Here is a 23,392-nt window from a genome sequence, read left to right on the forward strand (position 1 = left end):
CTTACGAAGGACCCTCAGCATGAACGACCACTCAACAGAATCAAAGGCCTTCTCCATATCCAAGAAGATGGCCACAGCTTTGTTTTCGGGTTTGACATGCTGGATCGTGCCTAGGACCGTGCGGATATTATAAGTGAGATTGCGTGAGGGAACAAACCCAGCCAGCTCCGTGGCAACCAGGTCCGGGACCAGCAACGCCAAACGATTCGCAAGAACCTTAGCATACAGTTTCGCGTCCACATTTATCAGCGATAGCGATCGGTAGGAGCCACACTGATTAAGGGGTTTGCCAGGTTTCGGGATGGTGATAAGCAACGCCTCTCTCATGGACTTCGACATGCTGCCCTGCTGGCAAATATCATCGAACAAGAGCATCAAGTACGGGACCAGTTGCGCCTGAAAGGCCTTGTAGAAGGATACCGTAAGACCATCCGCACCAGGAGCGCTACCAGATTTCATGCTCTCCAGTGCTTCCGTTATTTCCTCCTTCTGGATGGGGGCCATAAGAAACTCCCTCTGCCAGTCGGCCAGGAAGGGCATCTGAAGGTAGCTCAAATAGTCGTCGATTTCCTCCTCGAGGCGTGCGTCCCTTGAGGAGTAGAGGGCAGTGTAGTAGGCATGAAATTCCGCCAAGATATCTTGCTCCTCCGTGACCACCGCCCCAGCAGCTGTCACCAACTCCTCGATAACCAATGGGGGCCTACTGTTGCGCATAAGTTTAGCTAGGCGTGCACCAGGCCGCTCCCGTTCCCCATATGCACGCGCCGTCGCGTATTTGCCCATATGTTTCATTTCCCTGTCCGCTCCCTCCTGAAATTCATCTAGCAAGGACTTGAGCGGGACCGCATCAGTTGCGTCCCCCGAGTCCACCGCCCGACTATCCAGACCCGCGAGCTGCGTCTCGAGCAACTGCAGGCGTCGCCTGATAGCTTTGAGCACCCCAGAATGCTTCGCCATAGACATCCCTCTGATGTAAACCTTAAATGCGTCCCAGAGAACTTGAACGCTGTCCACTGAGCCCACATTGGTTGCGAAATAGGCCTCTATGTCTTCGGCTAGTTCCCCTCTAAAAACCTCATCTAAGAGGGAGTACGGGGGGAACCTCCACGTGAAGGGGGGAATCCTCCTGGGAGGAGCCACCAGCAGCAAGAGCAAGGGTGAGTGATCAGATAGCGTGCGCGGGAAAACCGTGCAACCCTTAACCGTATCTAGCAAAACGCGGGAAACAAACCAATAATCTATACGTGTATGAATGTTGTGATAGGCCGAGTAGTGAGTGAACCCACCCCGCCCCGAGTGCCTATGCCGCCACACATCAAGTAAATCAAGTTTCACACATTCCGACACAAGGAGGGACGCGGAAGCTGCAGGGGACCTAGGGGGGCCCGCAGATCTGTCAAGGTCCGGGTTCAGCACCAAGTTAAAATCCCCCCCCCACAGCATTCTAGAGCCCACAAACTGCCTGCAGCTGTCAGCAAGCGAAGAGTAGAACTCCGGGGAGTCGTAGTTAGGGCCATACACATTCACCAGCAAGAGATCATGATCCTTTCCAACACAACGTGCAACCACAAACCTCCCTTCCGGGTCCACCGCCACCCGGGTCAGCGACATTCGGGATTTGGGATTAGCCCATATGAGCACCCCCCTAGCATGTGTTGTGAACCCCGCAGCGACACAAGCGGGGCCAAGGCCCCTCACCTGCAACATAGGGCTGGAAAGCGGCAAATGTGTCTCCTGCAGTAAAGCAAGGTCAATGTGATGGCGTTGCAAATAGGCTAAGACCTTCCTGAGTTTGCGGAAATCGTTGAGCCCCCTTACGTTCCAGGACAGTAATCGCAAAGAGCCCAGAGAGCTCTCCGCACTCAGAGATTCAGCAGTCGACATGGCGGACTAGAAAGGAAAATGTCGCAGAGCAGGCAGTGTGACAGACACAGTGCAGTAGTCGGCAAAAACACACCCCCCACCCGGCAAACCCAGAACCCCAAACAGCATGACAGCAAGAAAACACGAACAATCAGAGAACAGCCTCCCACCCACCCACAGCCGACCATCCCCAACCCGGTCAGACAGGACTCATCACCACCCAGCATCCCCCCCTTAATCAACAATGAACTCTACAGAACCCCGAAGGAGCCAGAAGCCAAAAGCGCAGGGGCAGAGGGATCTAGCCAGCCAACGGCTCAGCTGGGAAACCAGAGCTAGTAACCTCTCGCGTGCTCCCGTCTCGCCCCCCGCCCAGAAGTAGTGAGCCCTGCCAGCTCTAGTCTTCACAGTTCGTCAATACCAGACCCTTATGCGGAGGGGCCAACCCCCCGGCCCCCCTCGGTGAGTTGAGCGGCCCCCACCCAATCCACAGCGCCAACAAACCAGACCGGGAGTAAACAGTTAGATCTCACCCAAAAGACATGACTCGGTGGGTCCCCACTGATTGTATGTAAGTCTTTGCGCCGCCCAGCGTCAACAGTTCAGCAGCGTCTCTTATGCGTCCGGTTACTCCTGGTCACTCAAGTGGGAGGAGGCGTCTAGGTCCTCTCGCCGACTTCCCTGACTGTTGCGGTTGTCCTTCTCCCATTCCTTTAAGGATTTCTTAAGTTCTACTGGGTCGGTGAAAAAGTGCGAGTGACCTTGCCTGTTGATGCGAAGCCTCGCAGGGTACAGCATGGCGTAGTCGAGCCCCAGGTCTTTCAGCTGCTTCTTGTAGGGGGCAAAGCGCTTCCTTTCCTCCTGTACTCTCGCCGTGAAGTCCGGGAATAGGGAGATGTTCATGCCCTCGAACTGTAGCTTCCCCTTTTCTCTGGCCAGTCGCAGTGCCAAGTCTCTATCACGGTAATTTAGCAGCTTTGCTATGATCGGTCGTGGCGGGAGGCCAGGTTGTGGTTTCGGCCCCAGAGTGCGGTGGGCCCTTTCAACAATAAACATAGGGGAGAATACATCTTCCCCTAACAGGGTCCGAAGGAGTTTCTCCACAAACAGCTCCATTTTGCCGGTGCTAGTGGTTTCCGCCACACCCGTAATGCGTAGGTTGGAGCGCCTTGAGCGCGCCTCCAAATCCTCTGTCTTATCTTGGATTACCTGGAGCAGTCGACCAAACTGTCTGCGGTCCTTATCCCACTCCGATTGAGCCTCTTCCGCCTCTGTGAGCCGTCTCTCCGCCATGTCCAGCCTCTCCGCATGTTTGTCGACCCTCTCGGACATGCGGTCCATCCGGTACGTCAGCGCGTCGATTTTGGTGCTAATCTCTGTCATGCTGACTTGTAGGCCTTTTTCCATGGTCCCCAGCAAGTCCCGTATTTCGGAACATAGGGAGTTCTCGGACGCCGTAGGGCGTGGAGGGGAAGTTTGTGCTGCCCCCTCGGCCCCCTTCGCCCTCCTCTGGTCGAAAGACAGCTTGGGCTGCGACCTGTCCCCTTTCCCCATGGCAGGTCTAGTGGACATACAGCCGACAGGCACAGAGGTGTGGGAACCACCACCTATGATTCGTGGTCAGGCTTAGCGGTGGGTGAAGCGGGGCAGGACTCCCCCGTCCAGGGTGGAATGTCGCGGGACCGTTGCCCAAGATGGCGGCCTCCAACACCAGAATGCAGATTCAGCCGTTTCGCAGAACGTGTCTCTGGGCAGTACCCCACGTAGTCCGTTCGCCCAGTGGGCGGTCAAATTGCTTCAGTACTTGGGGTCAGGCTACACACCGCTCCTCCGAGGTCCTTCCTCTGCGTGGAGCCTGACGCCGGGAGTCGGCGAACAGTACTCCCCGCCGTCAAATTCGCAAGTCTCCTCAGGGCCCCCCCACAGGCAATGCGTGCTCAGCGCACCCTCTTGCAGCCCTCTCCGCTCGTCGATACCGGCCAGGGGTCAGTCCTCTCCGCTGCTTCTCAGTGCCGGTCGCGAGTGTAACAGCCGACCAGGTGCCTCTGCGGATGGCCGGGACCACCTCGGTCACACACGCCGCACGCACTGCGACGTAACTCGGGCAGCCCTCCAGGTCAGGCCGGGGATCGCGGCCTGGGTCCGTGACGCTCCGTGCACTGCAGCACCAAGTCGCACCGCGTCCGTCCTCCGCCGGACAAAGGGGCCGCTGTCCCACCGAGGTCTCGTGCGAAGGTCCCCCACAGTTTTTAATGCCGGCAGGGCCGTTTCAGGATGGGTTTGTAGGAGTTTTGCGGGTCATCGGTAAGGAGCTCCGCGCTCGCGCGTCTTACATGGACGCCGGCTAGCCAAGTTTACAAGAATATTCTACAAGATGTTAAAATTGGAAAAGTGACCGAGCATGGGAAAGAAGCTTTACATGCACGATTACTGTCAAATTTATATCCAGAACAAGACGTTGTGCCTGAGAATATTTTTCAGAAAATTACTGAGAAGAAATCTGGAATATGTTTGATGCCAACTCTTGCAGAATGTGCCATCTTCAACAACAAAATGTTGCATTTAGAAAACCAAGAGATTGTGAAACTGAAAGCTATTGACAAAGTAGAGCATATGGGATCAACAATTATTTTGTCTGAGAATTTGAAAACAAAATTGGATTCATTAGAGAAGACTATATCTAAAACAGCGGGTTTTGAAAAGACTCTGAATGTGTGCTTAAATTGCCGTATAATTTTAAGAAGGAATTTACATGTTGAAAGAGGTCTGGTAAATGGATCAATGGGTAATGTTGTTGATTTTGTGAAATACAGAAATAGAGATGGAATTGAATTTTTAAAAATTAAATTTGATGGCATTGAGGAAGTACAGCTAATTGGTCGTTGCTCTGCTAGATTTTTGCTTGTAAAAGACTTATATGTTCGCCGTAAGCAGTTTCCTGTTTGCTTGGCATATGCGGTGACAATCCATAAATCGCAAGGTTTAAGTGTAGACAGTGCATTGGTGAATATTGGCAGTTCTGTGTTCAAGGAGGGTATGGCATATGTGGCATTGTCACGAGTCAGAACTTTATCGGGATTGTACTTGATTGAGTGTGATGTCACAAACATTTGTGCGGATCTAGATTGTGTTAAGGAATACAATAGGTTAAGAAGAGAGTATGCGCCATTTGCCTCAATATCTTTTGTTTGAGAAACGTGTGGTAGGCCGGAAACGAAGAAATGTGACCAATAGTAGGGAGGTTGTAGCAAAAAGATGAAAAGTCGATGAACCTGAAATTATAAGCAGAAAGAAAAAGGATTCTGTTGAAGATGTTGTTGGTTTTCAATTTGAAAACAGTTCTGGTGTCAACTGCTATGCTAATGTAGTGGTTAATGTTTTGTTTTCTCTAGAAAATGTAAAAGAAGAGATTGTGGTCAATTCTGATCAAAGATTTTGCAGTTTGTTAAATTCTGTGTTAGAGAAATGTAGCACTGATAGAACAAAAATAGAAAGTGTGTCTGAAATTCGAAATCTGTTAGACAGATGTTCAGGTCAAACACAATTCTCTCAAAATATTCAGCAAGATTGTCAGGAGTTTTTAATGTATATGCTTGATGTATTGCCTGCTGAAGGTGTAGATGTAGATCACCTGTTTGGGCTTTCTTATCAATGGCAGCATGACTGCGAGAACTGTAGGGTATCAAGTACTATTAGTGTAGACTCAGAAAGATTTATATATTTAACTTTGCCAGAGAGTAAATCAGTGTCCTTTAATAAGCTAGTAAAAGCAGCTGATCACAACATGGAGTGTAGCCAATGTAAGTCTGCAATGTTGTCAACATTATTTATACGAACATATGGCCAGTATGTTATTTTAATGTTCCAACGATGTAGACCTGATGGAACAAAATTGACAACTTTAATAAAAAATTTTGTGGCTTCACAGTTGTCAATATCAGGAAGGACTTTTGTAACTGCAGCAATTATATATCATGACGGTCCTTCAATAACATCAGGACATTACACAGCGTATTTAAAGTCTAGAAATGGCTGGTCATTCTGCAATGATTCTGTTTTAACTTTAAAAAAAAAATTGCCTTTTGACCTTAAAAATTCTTACCTGGTGTTTTTAAAACCAAAATTTTAGGGAAGGAATCTCAGGATTTGCTCTGAGGAATTTCAAGAGGTTCTAATGGCTCCTACACGATTTGGCCTTGAGGATAAGTGTAGTACAGAGTCAAAAGTTATTTTTGAGTTTTAAATAGTTCCTGGAAAAAAGAAGATTTTCTTACAGAAAGTGGTGGGCAGAGATTAGTTGAAGGACAACAGAGTATTTCCCAAAGCAAACGGTGTTCTTACCATAACACTTGACGTCATGGAAAAATAACTGCACTTTGTATGAGTTCAGAAAAACTGTTTCTTTTTATAAGCTAATTCAAGCAGCCAATCAACACATGGAGTAGAGGGAATGTAAGTCTGCAATGCTGTCTAGATTATTGGTCCAAACTTTTGATTATAATGTCATTTTGAAAATCCAACTATATAAACCTGATGAAAGTAAGTCTTCAACTTTAATTACAAATGTTGTGGCTACACAGTCGTTGATTTTAGGAAGAACATTTGTAACTGCAGCTATTATATGGCATGATGGTCATTTGACAGATCCGCTTATTACACAGCTTAAAATGTAAAAAAATTTGCTGTTTCGGAAATTATTCCCATTTGACTACGATACAATGTTGCCTTTTTATTTAAAAATATTCTTACTTTCTGTTTTCAGAAAAGAGAATTTAGGGTAGGTAACTGGCGTATAATGATTCTAGGGGTTGATATAATTGTATCTACTGTTTTATATTGCTTTGTGATTAAAAGTGATGTAGACAATTAAATAATTGTAGTAGTCATAGAGGTAGTGTAAGTCTGCTTCATAGTAAGCAGTATCAGTGTCATAGGAAATGTAGAACATGAGTGAGCAAGAAGGGTAAGATATTACTAGTCCAGGATTGTGAAAGTGATCTTGAACGTTTTCTTTCTGAAAGTTGCGGAAATACAAAATGACAGGATTTGCTTACAAGAATTCCAAGAGTTATAAATGGCTCTTACATGATTTGGCCTTGTGGAAACATGTGGTAGAGAGCGAGAAGTCATTTATTGTATGTAACATATTTTTCAAAACGATGGAGGTTTTCTTTCAGAAAGTGGCGGGCTGAAAATAAAAATAGCACAACCGAGTGTAAGCTGTTCATAGGACATCCTTCGACGTCATGGAAAGTAAGTTACTTTTGAGGAGTTCTGATTTCTAATTGGTTATGTTATATGGGTTTTTTAAACACAATCATTTTGATTGTGTTTTTTTTTCCCCGCTGTTATATGATGAATACCTTCAAGTCACTGTTTTTAGTGAAATTTGATAAATTCTGAGAACAGCAAAAATAAACCATTTAACATGTATAATTAATTCTGTACTTTTTGTACTTATGATCTACATTTAGAAATGTGTAGTAGACATGGAGAAGCTGAGGCTTCTGTAAGTGTCAAAGTTGTTGCATACAGTGCTCACATTCTACATAGTCTTTCATATGAATGACTACATTTCCACAATGAGATACCTAAGCTAAGGAAACACAGGTGATGTGATTGTGGAATGAGCAAAAGAAATTGCACGTTTTTCAATTATATTACCTGTGTTTCCTAACATTACATATCACATTGTGTAGATGAGGTTTAGGCCTGTTCCAGGAGACAGAGGAGGTCTGACATTTGTTCAAGAGTGCAGTGGGCATGACTCACTTCGTTAGTAGGCCTGCACATGTATTATCTCCTCTATACTCTTCAACAAGCCTAAATTTCATCTGCAACCCTGAGTAGGACTTACCTGAAACAAATCTGTGGATAGGTTACACCTTATCAGCATCTAGAAATAATCATTTAAAATGTTAAGGGCAGTTTTATGAAGGCTGTGTGCCTCTTTTACGCCGCTGTTCCGTCACTTTTGTGTAAAAGATGCACCATGTTGCAAGATAGGCCTCAGTTCTTTTCCAGCAAGATACCGTCAGTTTAAAATGTATATAATTAGGACTGTGTAGGGGGTTTGGAGAAGCTGAGGCTTCAGTAAGTGTCAAAGTTGTTGCATGCAGTGCGTACTCTTTCATATGCTGGACTACATCTGCACAACGAGATACCTAACCAAAGGAAACACAAGTGATGTGATTGTGAAATGAGCAAAAGAAATTGCACATTTTTCAAATACATTACCTGTGTTTCGTAACATTACGAATCAAATTGTGCAGATGAAGTTTAGGCCTGTCCAGGGAAACAGAGGAAGTCTGAACTTTATTGGTTGGCCTGCACATGTATTATCTCCTCTGTACTCTTCAACAAGGCTAAATTTGATCTGCAATCCTGAGTAGGCCTCACCTGAAACAAACGTCTGGATAGGACACACCTTATTGCCATCCTGAAACAATCATTTAAAATGTTAGGAACAGTTTTATGATGATTGTGCACCTCTTTTGCGCTGCCATTGCGTCACTTTTGTGAGACAACAGCAGTGCAAAAGATGCACCATGTTCCAAGATAGGCCTCACTTCATCTGCATCAAGATACTGTTAGTTTAAAATGTATATCTTTAGGACTGTGTAGGGGGCCTGGAGAAGCAGAAGCTTCTGTAAGTGTCAAAGTTGTTGAAAAACTGTTTGTCCTTCAATCTTTTCCCTTGACTTTTCTAATTTTTAAATACATGTTTTAATATTTTTCAAATGTTTGTTCTCTCTTTCACAGATTGAAAGTATAAAAATAACAAGTGACTAAGTTAACGACAATTATAAGGTAAATGTTTTGTACTCTTCATTACATTTCTATCACATTTAACTACTATTAGTTCCACTGCTTCATTTCTTTAACCCTCACTTTCCTGCCTTTGCTACTTCCCTCATTCCTTTCTCTATTACTTACTTACTCTACTCCTTCCACTCCTTTTCTCAGTCCCTCTCTTCTCATTGTTCCTCACTCTTGTTCACTCACTCCGTCTCTATTACTCTTAGTGTCTTTGACTGATCACTCTTTCACTACTTGTTCATTATGCTTTCTCTGTGTAGTTGAAGCACACTAAGGGGCATATTATGAACAGAGACAATAAAATTATTGCTGTTTTTATCGGCAGAAAACTGCTGCAAAAGCGGTTTTAGCGGCAGTTTTCTGCCGCAAAAGCGGCTTTAGCAACACATTTCTGCCGATAAAAGCTGCAAAACTTTTATTGCCTATGTTGATAATATGGGCCTATGTTATTTACATTTCTTTGCTGTTTCAATTATTCTTTTTCTGTTACTTCTTCTTTTCTGCTTTCTGTTTTTTCTCTCTGTTATTCCACATGTTTTAATCTTATTTTGAACATTCACTCACATTCTCTAAGAAACTCTTCTGTGTTATTCTTCTACTCTCCTTTTTTTCTTTCATTTCCTTATCTATTTTGTTTTTCACAATTATATCCTCTTCCATCTTTTCTTCGGTAAATAAATCTATTAAACAGTATCTCTGGTTTAGTCCCTATAGCTGTCTTTCTTTTAACATCACTCTCTGTTTACTTCCCTTATACTTACTCTTCTTTTTTTTTTTAAATTTTTTTTTGGTTCGCTCCCGGTTCGCGTACCGGCGAGCGAACCGGGAAGCGAACCAAAAGAAATAGAGCTTGCCAGAGTGCTAAACATTCTAGCAATTTTTTTATAAAGGGGAGGTAGTTCTGAAAATAACTTTTTTTTAATGTTTTTGTTGTTTTATATATTTTTTTTATTTTTCTGATTTTTTTTGTATTTTTTGAACAATTTTATGTTTTTTTTTGTTTTTTTGGGGGGAAACAACAAAAAACAGGCATTGGAAAGGGCTCAACAGGAGCAAAAATTATTTTTATTTTTTGGGGCGTTTAGAGCACTTGTGGTTTTCAAATGCTCTGTTTATTAAGTTAATGCTCATATTGGCACATGAGAGTAAGGTACCGCAATATAAACAGACAATCTTCATGTGGACAAAGTTATCCTGAATGTTTGGCACTGTTTCCCGTGCCTCTGGCCCCGACAGAGATACCTGTGCCGATGTCCTGGCCACAGGAGTTGGTGGGTTGTCCTGGAGGTCACGCATCTCTGCCCGGCTGTAATTTAGTGGATGCCACCTCAGCATGTGACGGTGCATAGTATAGTTGCCGTAACTATACTTCTTATCTGTGCCTCTAGATAAGTCCTCTTTGCATATGAGGCACGTCACATACCGAGCATCAACTTTTTTCTGTCCTTCAGGAAAAGAAAAAAACTGCCAAATGAAACTATTTTTATGATGAGATACCCGGGGCTCCTCTTGTAAAAACTGTGTTGCCTGTATTTCCTCTTCCTCTTCTTGATCCTCTTCCTCCTCTGTGTTGGGAAGGAACTGTGGAGGTGGTCCTCTCTTCCTATGAGGAGGTGGTGGTGGTGGTGGGGGTGCACCAGCTGCAGCTACTAGTGAAGCCATTTTCCACTGAGCAAAATAGGTCTTCCTTTCACAAAGTTGAAAGTCAGAGTGAGAAAAAAGGTGGGGGCTTTCATCATTTGGGAAAAAAAATAGTTCTAAACCAATGAAAAGTGTTATTTTAAGGTCACCTGACCTAGCCTTACATCATTAGGAAACCAAAAGTGAAATGAACCAATGAAAAGTTGTATTAACAAGTCACATGACCTGTTACGCTTATGTTACGCGCTGCGGAACGCGCCCCGGATCGCTTCCGGGGAGCTGCGCTTCGCGCCTCGGTTCGCGCTCCGGAGCACTTCCGGGTGCGCTAACGCGGCGCATCATAAGATGCATTACGCGGCAACGCGATACGGCGCGCTTTCGCGACGCGCCCCGGATCGCTTCCGGGGAGCTGCGCTTTGCGTCTCAGTTCGCGTACCGGAGCACTTCCGGGTGCGCTAACGCGGCGCGTCATAAGACGCATTACGCGACAACGTGATACGTCGCGCTTCCGCGACGCGTCACGATGTTGATTTCTAACGCGGCAGTTGCGCAAACGGAACGTTTATCGGTTCGCGGACCGGGTCGCGGCACCAAATTGAGCTAACGGGAAGCTTCCCGGTTCGCGAACCGGGAGCGAACAAAAAATATAATAATAAAAAAAATTATTAATAAACATATAAAATATATTTTTGGATTTAAAGAAGAATACATTTTACAGCTATAGATATTAGCTTTTAAAAAACCAATGAAATTCACTGAAAAAACCATAGGTTATAGACCATATATAGTTAGGAATTAGCATTTACAAAACCTTGAAAATTCACTGAAAAAACCATAGGTTATAGACCATATATAGTTAGGAATTAGCATTTAAAAAACCTTTTTTTACTCACACAAAACCATTGAAATTCCATATATAGTTAGTTGCACTAACTATATATCGCGCACCCGCAATCCACTGCTGATCATGTCACATATTACATCATTCATGACATGGTCAGTGACATCACTGATGGCATCACTGATGACATCTCAAATGACATCACTGATGACACCACTGATGACTACATCCAGTGACTGTATGTTTCTGTAAAGTTAAAATATGTCTTACATATTGAAGAATGAGTGGAGGTATAAGTGTCTGGATGAAGGATTTATTAGGTGCATAATTGACTGTATGAGTGAGTGAATAAATGTGTGTCACTGAGTGCATGAGTTAGTGACTAAACTGTCTTAATTTGTGCATCATTATGTCTGTTGTTCTGTAAACTGCTGCATGTGTTGATCAGTAGCTATATGAGTAAGTATATGGGTTATTAATTGGTTGCCCAAGTATTTGTATGGGAGACTGAGTGTGTGTGTGTGGGTGGCTGGGATGTGTATGACTCTGTGCATAGATGTGTGAGCAGTTGATTCACTAGATGTATGGGTTCAAAAGTGCATGTGAAAACACCTGTATGGGCGGTTGACTGAGTGCATTGGTGAGTGAATGGATATCTCAGTGCTACATGTCAAAGTAAGTACATATGTAAAACACAGTACATGTGACATTTGACATATATAAATAACTGTGCATAAGAGCCAGTGAATGTGTGAGTGGCTGTATGGATCATTGTGTACTTGTATCAGGCATTGTAAAAGACAGTAAATATGTGTTAGTATATGTTTGAATAAGTAAGGTGTGTATAACTGTATAGTTGAGGAAATGGAGGTGTGATTGATTCTTTGCATGACTGACTAAGTGTGTGAATAACTCCATGGATGAGTGACAGTCTGTGAGTGTCTGTTTACACTGAGTGTATCTAAGGTTATATTAGAGTCTGAAGAGGTTCATCGTATTATCACATGAATGATGTCATCGGTGATGTGATCAGTAATGTCAAATGAGATGTCATCAGTGATGTCATCAGTGATGTCATTTGAGATGTCATCAGTGATGTCATTTGAGATGTCATCAGTGATGTCATTTGAGATGTCATCAGTGATGTCATCAGTGATGTCATTTGAGATGTCATCAGTGATGTCATCAGTGATGTCACTGACCATGTCATGAATGATGTAATATGTGACATGATCAGCAGTGGATTGCGGGTGCGCGATATATAGTTAGTACAACTAACTATATATGGAATTTCAATGGTTTTGTGTGAGTAAAAAAGGTTTTTTAAATGCTAATTCCTAACTATATATGGTCTATAACCTATGGTTTTTTCAGTGAATATATATATATATATATATATATATATTACCTACTGGCAGTCGCCAGTAGGTAGTTATAGTTAGGATCGTTTTCCATAGGAAATCCGCAACATTCTATTGGGAATAACTTTGGCGCCGAATGAGGGATCTGCCTGTAATTTTCCTGAACTTTGCCTCACTGCGCTCCGCTCCTTCCCTGAAAGTTTCGGGGGGATCCGTCAAGCGGGGGCCAAGATAAAAGGGGGGTCCCAAAACGTGTTTTCCCCATGTTAATTTCCATAGGGCGGTTGGACTCACTTTTAGCCCGAACGGCTGAATGGATTTCCACCAAACTTGGCAAAATTGTAGGGACTGGTACCCCGATGTGCCTTGGCTATGTCTCAAGATATATGCTCCAGTGGTTTTTACGAAAATTAACTTTGAAAAAATATATATTGGGCTACATTGGGCTATATATATGTTAGAGCCCAAATGTAGCCCAATGTAGCCCAATGTAGCCCAAAGATGGCCTCCAGAGACAAAAAAAAACAAATGTAGCCCAAATATCAGCCAGATGTAGCCCAACTATAGCCCAATGACAGAATGTCCCAGAGTGTTCTAAAGGACAACTAGAACGCTAACAGTCTTACTTATGACAAAGTATGGCACACCTGAAGTCATCTTGATTGGAATAAAGTGGTAACACTTAATACATTTAATTTGAAAAGGAACAAAATGAGGGGTTTCATTTTGCCATAGAAATTTTATATATATATATCTATATATATTCACTGAAAAAACCATAGGTTATAGACCATATATAGTTAGGAATTAGCATTTACAAAACCTTATTTTACTCACACAAAACCATTGAAATTCGCATATATAGTTAGTTGCACTAACTATATATCGCGCACCCGCAATCCACTGCTGATCATGTCACATATTACATCATTCATGACATGGTCAGTGGCATCACTGATGACATCTCAAATGACATCACTGATGACATCACTGATGACATCTCAAATGACATCACTGATGACATCACTGATGACAACATCCAGTGACTGTATGTTTCTGTAAAGTTAAAATATGTCTTACATATTGAAGAATGAGTGGATGTATAAGTGTCTGGATGAAGGATTTAGTAGGTGCATGACTGACTGTATGAGTGAGTGATTAAATGTGTCTCACTGAGTGCATGGGTTAGTGACTAAACTGTCTTAATTTGTGCATCATTATGTCTGTTGTTCTGTAAACTGCTGCATGTGTTGATCAGTAGCTATATGAGTAACTATATGGGTTATTGATTGGTTGCCCCAGTATTTGTATGGGAGACTGAGTGTGTGTGTGGGTGGCTGGGAGGTGTATGACTCTGTGCATAGATGTGTGAGCAGTTGATTCACTACATATATGGGTTCAAACGTGCATGTGGAAACAGCTGTATGGGCGGTTGACTGTGTGCATGAGTGTATTGGTGAGTGAATGGATATCTCAGTGCTACATGTCAAAGTAAGTACATATGTAAAACACAGTACATGTGAGAGTTGACATATATAAATAACTGTGCATAAGAGCCAGTGAATGTGTGAGTGGCTGTATGGATCATTGTGAACTTGTATCAGGGATTGTATAAGAGAGTAAATATGTGTTAGTATATGTTTGAATAAGTAAGGTGTGTATAACTGTATAGTTGAGGAAATGGAGGTGTGATTGATTCTTTGCATGACTGAGTAGGTGTGTGAGTAACTCCATGGATGAGTGACAGTCTGTGAGTGTCTGTTTACACTGAGTGTATCTAAGGTTATATTAGAGTCTGAAGAGGTTCATCGTATTATCACATGAATGATGTCATCAGTGATGTGATCAGTAATGTCAAATGAGATGTCATCAGTGATGTCATCAGTGATGTCATTTGAGATGTCATCAGTGATGTCATTTGAGATGTCATCAGTGATGTCATCAGTGATGTCATTTGAGATGTCATCAGTGATGTCATTTGAGATGTTATCAGTGATGTCATCAGTGATGTCACTGACCATGTCATGAATGATGTAATATGTGACATGATCAGCAGTGGATTGCGGGTGCGCGATATATAGTTAGTGCAACTAACTATATATGCGAATTTCAATGGTTTTGTGTGAGTAAAATAAGGTTTTGTAAATGCTAATTCCTAACTCTATATGGTCTATAACCTATGTTTTTTTCAGTGAATTTTCAAGGTTTTGTAAATGCTAATTCCTAACTATATATGGTCTATAACCTATGGTTTTTTCAGTGAATTTCAATGGTTTTATAATAGCAAATATCATAAGCTTTAAAATGTATTCTTCTTTAAATCGAAAAATATATTTTATATGTTTTTAAAATAATTTTTTTATGTATATATTTTTTTGTTATTTTTTTTTGTTTCGCTACCGGTCCGCGCACCGGGTAGCTTCCCGTTAGCTTAATTTGGTGCAGCGACCCGGTCCGCGAACCGGTAAACGTTCCGTTTGCGCAACTGCCGCGTTAGAAAACAACATCGTGACGCGTCGCGTAAGCGCGACGTATCGCGTTGCCGCGTAATGAGTCTTATGACGCGCCGCGTTAGCGCACACGGAATTGCTCCGGAGCGCGAACCGAGGCGCGAAGCGCAGCTCCCCGGAAGCGATCCGGGGCGCGGCGCAGAGCGCGTAACGTAAGCGTAACAGGTCATGTGACTTGTTAATAAAACTTTCTATTGGTTCATTTCACTTTTGGTTTCCTAATGATGTAAGGCTAGGTCATGTGACCTAAAAATAACACTTTTCATTGGTTTAGAATTTTTTTTTTTCCCAAATGATGAAAGCCCCCACCTTCTTTCCTCACTCTGACTTTCATCTTTGTGAGAGGAAGACCTGTTTTTGCTTCTTAAAATAATGGCATCTGTAGTAGCTGCAGCTCGTAGACCCCCACCACCACCACAACCACCTAGGAAGGAAGGACCACCTCCACAGTTCCTTCCCAACCCAGAGGAGGAAGAGAAAGAAGAAGAGGAAGAGGAAGTAGAGAGGAGGCAGTTCTTACGTGAAGAGCCCCGGAAATCCCACCACAAAGACCGTTTTATTTGGCAGTTTTATTCTTTTCCTCGAGGCCAAAAAAAAGTGAATGCCCGACATGTGACATGCCTCATTTGTAAAGATGTTTTATCGAGAGGTACAGACAAAAAGTATAGTTATGGTAACTATACTATGCACCGTCATATGCAGAGGTGGCATCCACTGAATTACAGCGTTGCAGGGATGCGTCACCTTCAAGACAACCCACCAACTCCTGTGGCCAGTACATCGGCACAGGTAACTCTGTCGGGACCAGAGGCGAGGGAAATGGTCCCAAACATCCAACAGAATTTTGTGCACATGAAGATAGTGTGCCTTTATTGTGGTGACCTACTCTCATCTGCAAATATGAGTATCAATATGATAAACAGAGCATTTGAAAACCACAAGTGCTCAAAACGCCCCAAAAAATAAAAAAATTTTTTGCTCCTGTTGAGCCCTTTCTAATGCCTGTTTTTCGTTGTTCCCCCTCAAAAAAAAACAAAAAAAATTTAAAATCGTTCAAAAAATACAAAAAAAGTAAAAAAATGTTCAGAAAAATATAAAACAACAAAAATAATGTAAAAAAAAGTTCTTTTCAGAACTACCTCCCCTTTATAAAAAATTGCTAGAATGTTTAGCACTCTGGCAACCTCTATTTCTTTTGATTCGCTTCCCGGTTCACGCACCGGTACGCGAACCGGAAGCGAACCAGAAAAAAAAAAAAAAGAACAGTAAGTATAAGGGAAGGAAACAGAGAGTAATGTTAAAAGAAAGACAGCTAGAGGGACTAACACAGAGATACTGTTTAATAGATCTATTTACCGAAGAAAAGATGGAAGAGGGTATAATTGTGAAAAACAAAATAGATAAGGAAGTGAAAGAAAAAAAAGACAGTAGAAGAATAATAAACAAGAGTTTCTTAGGGAATGTGAGTGAATGTTCAAAATAAGAAGAAAAATAGTAAAGGATGTGGAATAAGAGGTAGGGATAGAACCGGACTAAAAGAACAATCCTGAGGGAAAGTGTTAAGAAAACAGTGAGCAAAAGTAAATAGGAATAAAACAAGATGTATGATAGTGACTAAGGTTAAAACATGTAGAATAACAGAGAGAAAAAACAGAAAGCAGAAAAGAAGTGACAGAAAAGGAATGATTGAAACAGCAAAGAAATGTAAATAACATAGGGGCATATTATCAACACAGGCGATAAAATTATCGCTGCTTTTGCAGCAGAAAACTGCCGGTAAAGCCACTTTTGCGGCAGTTTTCTGCCGATAAAAGCAGCGATAATTTTATCGCCTGTGTTGATAATATGCCCCTTAGTGTGCTTGAACTACAGGGAGAAAGCATAATGAACAAGTAGTGAAAGAGTGATCAGTCAGAGACAGTGAGAGTAATAGAGACGGAGTGAGTGAACAGGAGTGAGGAACTATGAGAACAGAGGGACTGAGAAAAGGAGTGGAAGGAGTAGAGTAAGTAAGTAATAGAGAAAGGAATGAGGGAAGTAGCAAAGGCAGGAAAATGAGGGTTAAAGAAATGAAGCAGTGGAACTAATAGAAGTTAAATGTGATAGAAATGTAACGAAAAGAGTACAAAACATTTACCTTATAATTGTCGTTAACTTAGTCACTTGTTATTTTTATACTTTCAATCTGTGAAAGAAAGAACAAAAATTTGAAAAATATTAAAACATGTATTTAAAAATTAGAAAAGACAAGGGAAAAGATTGACAATCATCCAATTTTACAAAGAAATAAAGTTAGAGATAACCATGCAGAAAAATAAGAGAAAGAAACGGTGATAGACAGTCAGAGACAAAAAGAAATTGAAATAGACTAAATTACTAAGAGAAAAAAAAAGAAGATACTTTCAGTGACAGAAAAGAAGGATAGAAGAGAAAACTAAATTGAAGTTGTGTAAGCTACTAAAAGAAAGTGAGTAAGGTAAACTATATAAGGAAAGGGTGAATAAGGGAAAGAGAGTGAGGGAGGGAGGAGACAGAGGAAGTGAAGGAAAGAGTGTCAGATACAGACTGAGTGAGGCATCTACACAATGTGATTCATAATGTTAGGAAACACAGGTAATGTAATTGAAAAACTTTCAATTTTTTTTGCTCATTCCCCAATCACATCACCTGTGTTTCCTTTGCTTAGGTATCTCATTGTGCAGATGTAGTCTAGCATATGAAAGACTACGCAGAAGGTGAGCACTGTATGCAACAACTTTGACACTTACAGAAGCCTCTGCTTCTCCATGCCCCCTACACAGTCCTAAATATATACATTTTAAACTGACGGTATCTTGTTGCAGATGAAGTGAGGCCTATCTTGCAACATGGTGCATCTTTTGCACTGCTGCTGTGTCACAAAAGTGACGCAACGGTGGCGCAAAAGAGGCGCACGGCCATCATAAAACTGCCCCTAACATTTTAAATGACTGTTTCAGGATGCCGATAAGGTGTGGCCTATCCAGAGATTTGTTTGAGGTGAGGCCTACTCAGAGTTACAGATTAAATTTAGGCTTGTTGAAGAGTACAGAGGAGATAATACATGTGCAGGCCTACCAACGAAGTGAACCTTTTCACTTCTGCAAGCTTCTGCTATTGTGCCCAGACGCCCACCTGCCTTGCCTGCTCTCATCGCCCTCGGTAGTGTGCACTCCCGCCTCCCGCTGCCCGACTCCCCTGCCATCCAGGAGTCCCGGCAGCCGAGTGGAGCGTGGGACGGGGGGGAACGAAAACCACAACCCCCAGCATCCCGAGCGGCGCACTCCGCATCACCAGCGCGCCAGGAGGCGCTGAAATAGCGCGTCACCCCGGTCGAGGGGGGGAACCTTTTCACTTCTGCAAGCTTCTGCTATTGTGCCCAGACGCCCACCTGCCTTGCCTGCTCTCATCGCCCTCGGTAGTGTGCACTCCCGCCTCCCGCTGCCCGACTCCCCTGCCATCCAGGAGTCCCGGCAGCCGAGTGGAGCGTGGGACGGGGGGGAACGAAAACCACAACCCCCAGCATCCCGAGCGGCGCACTCCGCATCACCAGCGCGCCAGGAGGCGCTGAAATAGCGCGTCACCCCGGTCGAGGGGGGGGAACCTTTTCACTTCTGCAAGCTTCTGCTATTGTGCCCAGACGCCCACCTGCCTTGCCTGCTCTCATCGCCCTCGGTAGTGTGCACTCCCACCTCCCGCTGCCCGACTCCCCTGCCATCCAGGAGTCCCGGCAGCCGAGTGGAGCGTGGGACGGGGGGGAACGAAAACCACAACCCCCAGCATCCCGAGCGGCGCACTCCGCATCACCAGCGCGCCAGGAGGCGCTGAAATAGCGCGTCACCCCCGACTCGCGAAGCCCGGGCCAAGGGCGGGCCCGTTCTAGCCCGTTACAGACCGGGTAAGACTGGACTGGGCCACCCTATTAACATTCCACCACATTTGTCACTGCCCATTCTGGACTTCTTGATTTTCACTTACTATTTCTGGTTGTGTATCTGTTTATATTGCATTGTACAAGCATGTCTCCAAGAATCACCAGAAACAGTAAAGCTGCGCATGCTGCCCAGATCATAGGTCCTATAGACCAATTCATTGCTAAAGCTAATGATGCTATTAACCAAGGTGTGTTATTGTTAGAGAGAAGGGTTTCCCAAGATCTAGCTATGGCCAGGCGCTCTTCATTGGGCCTACTGGCCTCTGCTTTAACACCGCAACGTCCCTTGGTGCCTGACTCTCAATATGAAACTCCATCAGTACCAGGGACAGTGGACTTATCAGTATCTATTGACCTTTCTGTAACACAAATATCCCAGCTTTCTGCACCTCACCCCTCAAGATCGATTGAGAGAACTCCTATACTTTTTTCCAACTTGGAGGAGAACCCTCTATCCCCTAATACTAGGGGCCAACGGGAAGGTGCAATCCCGAAAAACAGAAAGGGGCAAAAAGATAATAAAAACCTTCCCCCGAATACCACTGACTCGCAACAGGTTCTTCAGCCCCAATTTAACGACGAATCACTCACATTAACTCAGCCTTTACCTTCACCGGAAATTTTAAACCAGCCGAACATCTTAACACCACCAGAAATAATTGATCTTTCACCTGACAATCGTAGCACTGTCCCGGAAGGTATTACAGGCAATGGGCGAAAGTCCCCGTTGCAAGATACACCTACTTTAGCCTCCATAGAGGCTTTAATTAAATTTCATCTTAATCCCATTAAATCGGTGCTATCTAAGATTGAGAAATCACTAGCTACATTGACAATTGAATTAAAAACTAACAACAGTACGACCTCCATGCCTGCAGCTCCATTGAACCGGCAACCCAACCCAATACCCATTTCAAAACCGACAAAGCCTGGGGTCACTCTCCTCAATCAAACTCTACAAGTTCCCAAAGTGGTGACTACCACAGCGGTGGTCCACCAAAAACCTGCTCATACAACCAGCCTCAACCCACAGCAAACTCCAACTAATCTAGTTGTAAAACAACCTGTTATCCCCTCCTTGCCCGGCCCCCCTGTACAAAAGGCCACTCTTACTGGTCTACCACCAGCACGCCCTGCAGCTAAAACACCAGTCAATAAAAACGCGGCTTATAACATAAGGCGCAATGCCCCCCGTTCAGCTCACCTCCCTCCAGAAGCAACACCGTATGTAGTTATTATGACCGGGGTTCCAGCGTTGCATGTCAACTCTGAGGAACCTGGTTGGTCCTTAAAAAATAAGGTTCTCCTGTGGAAAAGTAAATTTTGCCATGTTATATGTGCCTACGTGTTCCCCATGTTACGTTATATGTGCATGATCGATATGCATGTATTCCCTTCTGATCGATTAAAGACGCAATTACAGTTGTGTCCATCTCTAGTATGCCAGTTTCCAGTCCTCGTGAAAACAACGAATATTAGGCCTATGTAAACCTATGTTGCCACGTTTTACAGTGTGCACGTTAATTCATTGAATTGTCCCCGTTTCTAGGCCTCAAAAGGGCCCGGACTCAGATTCAGCTCCTGTTTTCTGAACTCTCCGAGGAGCGATACAGCCCCCACCTGTATCCCTGACCCTTTACTTACTTTTATGCCTCGCAGTGCCCGGCTCGGCCTGGCTCTGCCTCCCAGTCTGCCAAGAGTATGTTATGTTTCTAGTTATCAGTCCAGCCCTCCTTCTCTGCATTCCTAAAGCTACTGAATCGCATCAATAGTTTCCGTCATGGTCTAGCCTTTATGTCTCCATGTAAGAGAAATACTGTATTAATATTCATAGAATATTCCTCGCACACACACTACATGTAGAATTATGCATGCACCAGTCTTAGTGTCTGTTAGCCTTTGCCCTGATAACTCTTGGATTCTATCAACATGTTCTCTAAACACTAGATACTAGATAGGCTTTAGGTACATGTCGCTCTGACACTCCAGACTTTAGTCTCCTCTTCTAGCGCAGAAGTCATAGCCCCCCAGTTCTCTCTAGTAACACGTCATTGTCAGTTTGCGCGCACCACTAGGTTAGAGGTCCCAGCTGCTCAGGTAGCCCCCTCCATGTTTCTGCCCCGTTTATGACATATTCTGTTACGTTTGCATCACATGTCTATGTATACGCCCTGTACACACCTCTTGTTACACCCACTTTATGCCTTATCTTTCGCGACTGCTACAAACTCCGCCTACTGCTACGCCTACTGTATTGAATACAATGTATTTGTTTAACTATAAATATTGTGCACTGTTATTAAAGTTTGCTAGCCATTCCCAGATCCTGCCCCGGCAGCTGCCGGGCCCTGCCATCCCATCCCCGTACAGGCTGTCCTGTTCCAGTCCTTTATGCTTAATTAAAGCCTGTCAACTCCAGCTACCTCGAATCTTGACTCTTATTTATTGAGCTACCTGTTTATTAATTATAGTCAAAAAATAGAACCGGTAATTAATTATTTATTTACCACATAATGGCGCCCGAATAGGCACTTGCCCTTTCCCCACGCGCCGGAGAAGCCACGCAGGCCCCCTGATCCTCTGCAGCCGTGACGGAACCATACCGTGCACGTGCAGATATTTCTGCTTCAAGTATCCCTCAGGCCCACGGAGGAGACGGAGGTTGCGGTCCAGCATCCAGACGAGGCGGTGGAGGAACGCGGCGAGTCCCGACCAGAGCCCAAGCCGAGAGTCCAAGGTCCGAGGTATCCGGAGGCCCACCTGTAACTGAAGTCCGAAGTTCGTCGTCCGTCGTCGTAGCAGTCCAGTCCAGTCCGAGGCCTTCCGTTCCTGCTGCCCGGTGAGTACCGTTGCTGGGGTAGTATCTAGACAGGGTCAAAGTAATTTGTCTCTGGTCCGTGGGTTTGGGTACACAGATCCAACACGAAGTGTCCACCTAGGTGGATGCGGGTCCTGACGTGTCTCTTTATGGGACCGGTAAGTTTCGTACTGTTTTAGCAGTGCAGCTAGTCATTCTAGTAAGTTCTGTTCTCGAGAAATTCATGTGTTTCTGTTCTCAGTATTCCAGGTAGTATTTTGTCCGAACTGTTATTATAAATGTTATTCCATGTGTTTTCAATGTCGTGGTATGAGTGATTTGTTTTTCTTAAAGTTATTATTGTGTTTATCGTGTATTGTATTGTGTCCAGATTCCAGTCTTAGTTATGCCTTTGTTCTCGAAATTACGTCAGTTAAAAACTAGAAAAGGTCTGCTCGAGGAAGCAGTTCCTGTCCCGCCTAGGGACAGTCCAGGTCATTTTATGTATCATAAGCATGGCATAAGTGCCATATTATATCTAGACTTATGGGTCGAGTATACTAAAGATCTAGAAGAGAAATATAGATGGCCTGTATCAGGTACATGGGATGCCGAGTGCATCATGCGAGTAGAAGAAGCATTATGGAAAAAGAAAGCCAGACAGTCACAGAAAGATGCCATCGAGTTATGGCGCAAAGAATCTCATAAAAGAACCGAAAAAGAAATCAGAAAGTCAGAATTAAGTAGAGAATCCTCAGAAAGAGCCCAAGAAAGGGAACTGATCTAAATAGGTGAACGAGTTAAAGCCGAACAGTCAGACAGACAGAGAAATGCCCTCATTAAGGGTATGTATCCTCTTCTTGCCGAGGGCTTGCCGAAAGCAACCCCGGAAGCACCATGTAATTTTCCGCCGCCATTAGTTCCGATTAAGCTACGTCACAAACCGACCGCAGCTGATATTTTTCTCTCGTCCTATTTGGACGACACAGTCCCAGAATATGCAAATCCTGTTCCGCCAGCTCCTGTAAATAATGTAATACCTGTTCCTCCAGCCACCGGGGCACCTGTTACAGCACCTGTTACGGTACCCCCGGTCCAGCCCACAGTACAAGTACCCGCTACATCGGTCACTCTGCCAGCACGAAGAGTATCAGTCGACGATTCCAGTTTAGGGGCCGCGGGGGGAGGTCCTCCTGGTACCCCGCCGCCACACAAACGTGTAACATTAGTCGAGTTACATGAACGTGCGTTACAGCGTACGCCCAAACATCAGTCCGTTGCAGATATCAGACGAGCTCTCACCGAATGCCGTTATGATCCAGTCCCAGGCGATGATAATATGGTTATATATTCATTGCGTGTAAGACGGGTGACCGAGTATTTGGACACCCTACCGAATATGAAAGAAGATCTAGACAGAATATATCGTTTCATCCGTACAGGAGACGATCCAGAAAGTATTGGCGAAATCATGTCTCTAAGGAAAGCTGAGACCCAGCTCATGCTATTAAAGTTTCTAATCAATTGTTTAATAAGGGAACAAGATTGTCCGACTAAAGATCCGACCGAAATGAAAGTTCTGACAAGGTGGAGTGATAATATAGCCGA

Source organism: Lissotriton helveticus, chromosome 3_2 (assembly GCF_964261635.1).
Source record: "Lissotriton helveticus chromosome 3_2, aLisHel1.1, whole genome shotgun sequence".
In the NCBI taxonomy this organism is placed as follows: Eukaryota; Metazoa; Chordata; class Amphibia; order Caudata; family Salamandridae; genus Lissotriton; species Lissotriton helveticus.